Raw genomic sequence first — 8,880 nt, forward strand, 5'->3', positions numbered from 1 at the left:
CTCTGTCTCCTGTTGCTCAACCAGTTCTTTATCCACCCAGCTAGAACACCCTGCACACCATGTGACTTCACTTTCTCTATTAGTCTACAGTGGGGAACCTTATCAAACGCCTTACTAAAGACCATGTATATGACATCAACAGCCCTTCCTTCATCTAACAACTTGGTCACTTCCTCAAAGAACTCTATTAAGTTGGTAAGGCACGATCTCCCCTGCATAAAACCATGTTGCCTATCACTGATAAGCTCATTCTTTTCCAAATATAAATAGATCCTATCCCTCAGTACCTTCTCCAGCAACTTTCCCACCACTGACGCCAGGCTCACTGGTCTGTAGTTACCCGGAATATCCCTACTACCCTTCTTGTTCAGGGGGACAACATGAACAACCCTCCAGTCCTCCGGCACCTCACCGGTGTTTAAGGATGCCACAAAGATATCTGTCAGGGCCCCAGCTATTTCCTCTCGCGCCTCCCTCAGCAACCTGGGATAGATCCCATCCGGTCTTGGGGATTTGTCCACCTTAATAACCTCTAGCATACCCAACACATCTTCCCTACTTATGTCAACGTGATCCAGACTAATCAAATTCCTATCTCTAATCTCAACATTCATCATGGTCCTCTCCTCAGTGAACACTGATGCAAAGTAATTGTTCAGAATCACACCCATTCTCTCAGGTTCAGCACACAGCCTTCCTTCCTTATCCTTTAATGGACCAATCCTTTCTCTAGTTACCCGCTTGCTTCTTATATAAGAATAAAAGGCCTTGGGATTCTCCTTAATTCTGCTCGCTAAAGTTATTTCATGACCCCTTTTATCCCGCTTGATTCCTCGTTTAAGAGTTGTCCTACTCTTCCGATATTCCTCCAGGAATACTCTTAACCAACTTTGGGGTAATGAATGCTGGTGTAGCCAGTGATGTCCTCACACTGTGAATGAATAAAGAAAAAAAATCACCCCTCAGCCTCTACACTCCAGTGAAAAACGTTCCAGCCTCTCCTTGTAACTTCAAATTTCCATTTACAGCACCATCCTGGTAATCTCTTCAGAACCGTCTCCAGTTTAATAATATTCTTCCTATAACAGGGAGATTAGAACTGGACACAGTATTCCAGAAGAGGCCTCACCAATGTCTTGTACAACCTCAAACCCCTATACTCAAAAGCCTGAGCAATGGAGGCCAGCATGCTAAACCGCCCTGCCTACATGTGACACAAGTTTTAAAGCATTATGTACCCGAACCCCTAGGTCTCTCTGTTCTACAGCACAGTCCAGGGCCCTGTCATGAATTGTAAAAGCATGTCAACAAAATCTACTGCTCTGCTCTCATCAACCTTTTTGGTTACTTGCTCAAAAACTCAACCATGTTTATGAGACACAATTTCGTTCACACAAAATCATACTGACTATCCATAATCAGTCCTTGCCTCTCCAAATGCATATAAATCCTGTCTTTCAGAATTACCTCCAACAACTTACTCACCAACAATGTCAGACTCACAGGCTTCCTCTTATAGCCTTTCTTACACAAAGGCATAACATTAGATAAAATTCCCTACAGTGTGGAAACAGACCCTTTGGCCCAACAAATCCACACCGGCCTCCAAAGAGTAACCCACCCAGACCTATTCCCCTCTGACTAGTGCACCTAACACTATGGGCAATTTAGCATGACCAATTCACCTGACCTGCACATTTTTGGATTGTGGGAGGAAACCGGAGCACCCGGAGGGTCGGGGAATGTGCAAACTCCACGCAGAGAGTCACCTGAGGTGGGAATTGAACCCGGGTCTCTGACGCTGTGAGGCAGCAGTGCTAACCACTGAGCCACCATTAGCCACCTTCCAGTTCTCCAGCACCTCAACCATGGTTATAGATGATACAAATGCTAGGGGCCCTGAAATGTCCTCTCTAACTTCCCACAATGTCCTGGGATACACTTGATCATGTCAGTGGAGCCAGTGGATGTGGTTTATTTGGACTTTTGGAAGGCTTTTGACAAAGTCCCACAGAAGAGGTTAATGTGCAAAATTAAACTACATGGGACTGGGGGTAGTACAGTGAAATGGACCAAAAACACAGGGTGGCAGACAGGAAACATCGGGTAAGAATCAATGGGGCCTTTTTCCAAGCAGGATGCAGTGAAGGGAGGGAGGGGTGGGTACCGCAGGGGTCAGTGCTTGGACCTCCCAGCTACTCCCAGTGTATATTAATGAGGGGAGCAGACGATCAAAAGCTGGGTGGGAGGGGGAGCAGTGAGGAGGATGGAGAGATGCTGCAGTGTGAGGGGGTCAGGCTGAGGGAGTGGGGAAGTACACGGCAGATGCAGTTTAATGTGGATCGGTGTGAGGTTACCCACTCTGGGAGCACAAACAGGAAGGCGGGTTATTATCTGAAACGTGGTCGAGTCGGGAAAGGGGGAGCTGGAACAGTTACTGAAGTAAACATTGCGGGGACAGCAGACGGTGAAGAAAGTAAATGGTATAAAACAACGAAAAGCTGCGGATGCCGTAAATCAGAAACAAAAGCAGAAGTTGCTGGAAAAGCTCAGCAGGTCTGGCAGCACCTGTGGAGAGAAATCTGAATTAATGTTTCGGGTCCAGTGACCTTTCCTCAGTAAGTGGTAAGTTGGTACGTGTCTGCGAGGATTCGAGTACCTGAGCAGGAATATCTGCTCCAAGTGCACCAGGGCTTCAGGGGAGTCCTCAGTGACTCAGAGACCTGCAATCTCTCCCGCCATTTACATCATTTGCTGCCTTTCAGTTACTCCAGCCAGAGTCAACAGAGCTCACCTTCTCTCATATTACACTCCATCTGCCAAATGTTTGCCCACTCACTATCTGTGTCCCTTTGCAAACTCCCAAAGTGAATTCCCAACATTCCCAATGCTGGAGTATTGTGTGTGCAGTTTTAATCTCCTTATCTGAGGAAGGATGTTCGAGCAGTGGAGGGAATGTACCAAAGGTTTCCCAGACTGATTCCTGGGATGCTGGGACTGATGTTGGAGGACAGACTGGATCGGTTAGGAATGTATTCGCTAGAGTTGGGAAGAACGAGGGAGGGAGGGGGTTCTCACAGAAACCGATAAAATCCCAACACGATCAGACAGAGCAAATGCAGGGGAGGCCATTCCGGACTGAAATGAGGAGAAATGTCTTCACCCAGACAGAGTGGGGAGGCTGCGGAATTCTCTGCCGCAGGAAGCCAAAACATTGAATGTTTTTAAGAAGAAGTTAAGATTTCGTTCACAGGACTAAAGGGGTCAAAGAGTTAGGAGAGAGAGTGGGGATGGTCAGCAATGATCCAATTTCATAGAAGGGCTGAATGGCCTACTGCTGCTTCTATTTTCTCTGTTTCTAAAAGGTACCCCCCGAGTTATAAAACCGTCCCCTGGTTCTGGACTCAGGAACAAAATGAAATATTTCTCTAGATCCTTCCCTGTCCAATAACATAATCAAAAGTGACATTCACACCATACAGAGGCCAGGCAATGACCATCTCCAACAGGAGAGAATATGACATTTTCCCCTGACATTCAGCCGTGTTGACGACACTGAATCGTGCACTCTCAGGAAGGCAGCTTCTCAGGGCTAACTAGGGACGGGTAATAATTGCTGGCCCAGCCAGGGATACTCATAACCCAGTGAATTAAAACTAAACCTCTTTGGTATTTTCAATACTTCAATAAGATTAGCTCTCATCCTTCGATGGACACAGACTCAGCCCTCTTCATCACAGTCGAGTGAACCTTCTCTGAACTGCTTCTCGTGCGGCTACATTCATTGTTAAAAAGGGAACCAAAACTGTTCACAGGACTCCAAACGTGGTCTCACTGATGCCCTGTGAAACTGCAGCAAAACCTCCCATTGCCCTTGCTGTAAACACAGTCACTCACCCTCCCAATCATGTGCTGTACCTGCGGACTGACTTGTAGTGATTTATGAACCAAATCACCCAGAGTCCCTCAGTACCATGGAATCTTGCAATCTCTCTCTCCATCCAAATAGTTTGCTGATTTTCACTTCTTCCTGAGGACAGAGTTCACATTGTCCCACATGATGCTACATGCCAAACTGTTGCCCACACACTTAACCTATCTGTATCCCTTTGCAAACTCTATCCATCCTCTTCACTTTCCCGCTTAATGTTGTGTCCCGATCAAATTCAACTCAGTTCCTTTTGTATTGATTGTAATGAGTTCCCTGATTGAGGCTGTTAACCTGATCCAATCAGGGAGCCCTGGCTGACAGATAGAAACAGGAGTGTCTGGGGTGTCAATGTTTTTTGTAAACTGTTTTGTAATTTGTTTAATAAAATAAAAATAATAAAAAAAAAGAAACAGGAGTGTCTGGGATTCTGCTCACTCAGAGCTGACTCTGAGGGAGCTGGGTCAGGGTCTCCGTGTGGAAATAAAGGGGACTTGGTGACAGGATACCGGCTTCTGTGGAGGTATTTCACTTTGTCCAAGTCCTTGCTAGACGTTGTAAACGTATTGTGCCCTGGCACCCACTCCAGTGGGGCACCGTGCCAGACAGCCTGCTGACCTGAAGGTACCCACTCTCTGTTTTCTGTCAGCCAGCCAGTCTTCCATCCATGAGCAGATGCTGGAGAATCAGAGTCTAACAGGGTGGTGCAGTAGGCCAGGCAGCATCTGAGGAGCAGGAGAGTCAACGTTTCAGGCATAAGCCTTTTCAACTCAATCTTCCATCTGTGCTGATATTTGACTTTAAAGCCACAAGCTCTGGCTTCATGTCATAAACCTGGACGTGGCACCTTGCCAAATGCCTTCTGGGAATCTAGGTACTTCCTCAAAAAACTCTGAGAATGTGATAAAACGTGATTTCCCTTTCACAAAGTCATGTTGACTCTGCATGATCGTTTTGGGATTTTCTAAATTCTGTAACATCCTTCATAAAGAATTCTGGCATCTTCCCAGATGAGAGGCTGACGAGCCTGTAAATTCCTGCTTTACATCTTCTCCATTTCCCAAACACGGAATCACACTCTCTGTTTTCCAATATGGAGGGTCATTCCAAAAAGTGACAGAACTTTGGAAAAGCAAAACGAATGTATCTACTATCTCCACAAGGGAATGTGTTCAGGGTAATCTGGTTCATGTGTAACCAGGGCAGGATCACAGGCCTCAGTGCTAGGAACATAATTACTGACAATATGGAGGACGATAGTGAGATGTGACTGAGGAGGATCCTGGGAGAAGTCATCTTACTCACCACAGCTCAGGAGGGGCTTGTGAAGGAGCCAGCATCAATGAGATAGAAGAGAGCATTTGTAGAACATAGAACATCACAGCGCAGTATAGGCCCTTCAGCCCTCAATGTTGCACCGACCTGTGAAACCAATCTGAAGCCCATCTAACCAACACTATTCCATTACCATCCATATGCCTATCCAATGATCATTTAAATACCCTCAAAGTTGGCTAGTCTACTACTGTTGCAGACAGTGCGTTCCACATCCCTACCAATCTCTGAATAAAGAAACTACCTCTGACATCTGTCCTATATCTATCATCCCTCAATTTAAAGCTATGTCCCCTTATGCTAGGTATCAATGCGGTGACCAGAACTGTACACAATACTCCAGGTGCAACCACACCAGGGTTTTGTATAGCTGTAGCATAACCTCATGGCTCTGAAACTCAGTCCCTCTACCAATAAAAGCTAACACACTGTACGCCTTCCTAACAACCCTATCAACCTGGGTGGCAACTTTCAGGGATCTATGGACATGGACACTGAGATCTCTCTGCTCATCTACACTACCAAGAATCTTACCATTAGCCCAGTATTCTGTATTCCTGTTACTCCTTCCAAATGAATCACATCACACCTTTCTGCATTAGACTCATTGCCACCTCTCAGCCCAGCTCTGCAGCTTATCTATGTCCCTCTGTAACCTGCAACATCTTTCAGCACTATCTGCAACTCTACCGACCTTAGTGTCATCTGCAAATTTACTTCCACGTCCTCATCCAGGTCATTTATAAAAATGACAAACAGCAGTGGCCCCAAAACAGATCCTAGCAGTACACCACTAGTAACTGAACTCCAGGATGAACATTTCCCATCAACCACCACCCTCTGTGTACTTTCAGCTAGCCAATTTCTGATCCAAACCACTAAATCACCATCAGTCCCACACCTCCGTATTTTCTGCAATAGCTTACCATGGGGAACCTTATCAAACGCCTTACTGAAATCCATATACACCACATCAACCACTTTACCCTCATCCACCTGTTTGGTCACCACCTCAAAGAACTCAATAAGGTTTGTGAGGCACAATCTACCCTTCACAAACTGCACTGACTATCCTTAATCAACTTCTTCTTCTCTAAAGGTTTATAAATCCTATCTCTTATAATCCTTTCCAAAACTTTACCCACAAAGGCTCACTGTTCTATAATTTCCAAGGTTGTCTCTACTTCCCTTCTTGAACAGGGGAACCACATTTGCTATCCTCCAGTGTCCTGGCACTATTCCTGTAGACAATGACAACATAAAGATCAAAGCCAAAGGCTCGACAATCTCTTCCCTGGCTTCCCAGAGAATCCTGGGATAAATCCCATCCGGCCCGGGGGACTTATCAATTTTCACACTTTCCAGAATTGCTAACACCTCCTCCTTATGAACCTCAATCCCATCTGCTCTAGTAGCCTGTGTCTCAGTATTCTCCTCGACAGTAATTTCCAGTGTGAATACTGGGGAAAAACATTCAATTAGCACCTCTTCTATTTCCTTGGTCTCCACGCAAAAATTCTCACTACAGTCCTTGACTGGCCCTAACCTTCCTCTGAAGAAGAGCTTATGCCCGAAATGTCGATTCTCCTGCTCCTTGGATGCTGCCTGACCTGCTGCGCTTTTCCAGCAACACATTTTCAGCTCTGATTTCCAGCATCTGCAGTCCTCACTTTCTCCTCCTAATCTTCCTCTAGTCATTTTTTAAATCCTGACATACCTATTTTAGGAAGATTATGGAAAGTTGCAGGACAAGTAGGTGATAGTTGGTGATTTTAATTCCCTCAGGGCAGATTGGGGAACAAGGTAGACTGGAGAATGTCAGAGTAAGGGAGTATATGAAAAGTAGCAGTCAAACTAAAGTAAGGTTCAAATTAAGTTGGAAAAGGGTAAACATCAGTTTAATTGAGGAGGTGATGGCCTAGTGGTTTTGAGTAGATTTGTAGCTCAGGTTGAGGTTCTGGATGTAGGTTTGCTCGCTGAGCTGGAAGGTTCATTTCATCACTCTATTAGGAAACATCTTCAGTGAGCCTCCGGGTGAAGCACTGCTGAAAATTCCTGCTTTCTATTTATATGTGTGGGTTTCTTTGGGTTGGTGATGTCATTTCCTGTGGTGAAGTCACTTCCTGTTCTTTTTCGCAGGGGGGGGTAGATGGGGTCTAACTCGATGTGTTTGTTGATAGAGTTCCAGTTGGAATGCCAAGCTTCCAGGAATTCTCTTTTGTTTGGCTTGTCCTAGGGTGGATGTGCTGTCCCAGTCGAAGTGGTGTCCTTCCTCATCCGTATGTGAGGATACTAGTGAGAGAGGGTCATGTCTTTTTGTGGCTGGTTGGTGTTCATGTATCCTGGGGCTAGTTTTCTGCCTGTTTGTCCAATGTAGTGTTTGTTACAGTCCTTGCACGGTATTTTGTAAATGACATTAATTTTGCTTGTTGTCTGTGTCGGGTCTTTCAAGTTCATTAGCTGCCAACTTCTCAGCAACAAACCCAAACAACCATTAGCTGCCAACTTCTCAGCAACAAACCCAAACAACCCAAAACACGTCCAGAAACCCTAGCCACTCTCCACTACATCAAAGACATCTCGGAAATGACTGCCAGACTGCTCAGACCCCTTGGCATCATGGTAGCCCACAAACCCTATGGATGTAGGGTGGAAGTTGAATCAGGAGCTGAAATTGGCCTGTCGCAAAGATGTCACTACAGTTGTTAAGGGGGATTTTAACATGCAGGTAGACTGGGAGAATCAGGATGGTATTGGGCCACAAGAAAGAGACTTTGTGGAGTGCCTCCGAGATGGATTCTTAGAGTAGCTGGTGCTGGAGCCGACCAGGGAGAAAGCAATTCTGGATCTGGTATTGTGTAACGAACCAGAATTGGTCAGAGACCTCGAAGTGAAGGAGCCATTGGGAAGTAGTGACCATAATACAATAAGCTTCAATCTGCAATTGGAGAGGGAGAGGGTACAGTCGGAAGTGAATAAAGGGAATTATGGAGCTATGAGGGAGGAGCTGGCCAAAGTTCAATGGTGCAATACCTTAGCAGGGATGACCATGGAGGAACAATGGCGGATATTTCTGTGCATAATGCAGAAGTTGCAGGATCAGTTCAACTTAAAAGGAAGAAAGATCCCAGGAAGAGGCATGGGCGGCCGTGGCTGACGAGAGAAGTAAAGAAACATATAAAGTTAAAAGAGAAAAAGTATAACACAGCTAAGATAAGTGGGAAAACTGAGGACTGGGAAGCTTTTAAAGAGCAACAGAGGATTACTAAGAAGGAAATACGCAGAGGAAAAATAGGTACGAAGGTAAACTGGCCAAGAATATTAAGGAGGACAGTAAAAGCTTTTTTAGGTATGTGCAAGACAAAAAAATGGTTAGGACAAAAATTGGGCCCTCGAAGACAGAAACAGGGGAATATATTACGGGGAACAAAGAAATGGCAGAAGAATTCAATGGGTACTTCAGATCTGTGTTCACTGGGGAAGACACAAGCAATCTCCCTGAGGTAACAGTGGCTAAAGGACCTGAACTTAAGGGAATTTTTATTTGCCAGGATTTGGTGTTGGAGAAGCTGTTAGGTCTGAAGATTGATAAGTCTCCGGGGCCTGATGGCCTGCAT

The sequence above is a fragment of the Chiloscyllium plagiosum genome, chromosome 10 (assembly GCF_004010195.1).
Source record: "Chiloscyllium plagiosum isolate BGI_BamShark_2017 chromosome 10, ASM401019v2, whole genome shotgun sequence".
Lineage (NCBI taxonomy): Eukaryota > Metazoa > Chordata > Chondrichthyes > Orectolobiformes > Hemiscylliidae > Chiloscyllium > Chiloscyllium plagiosum.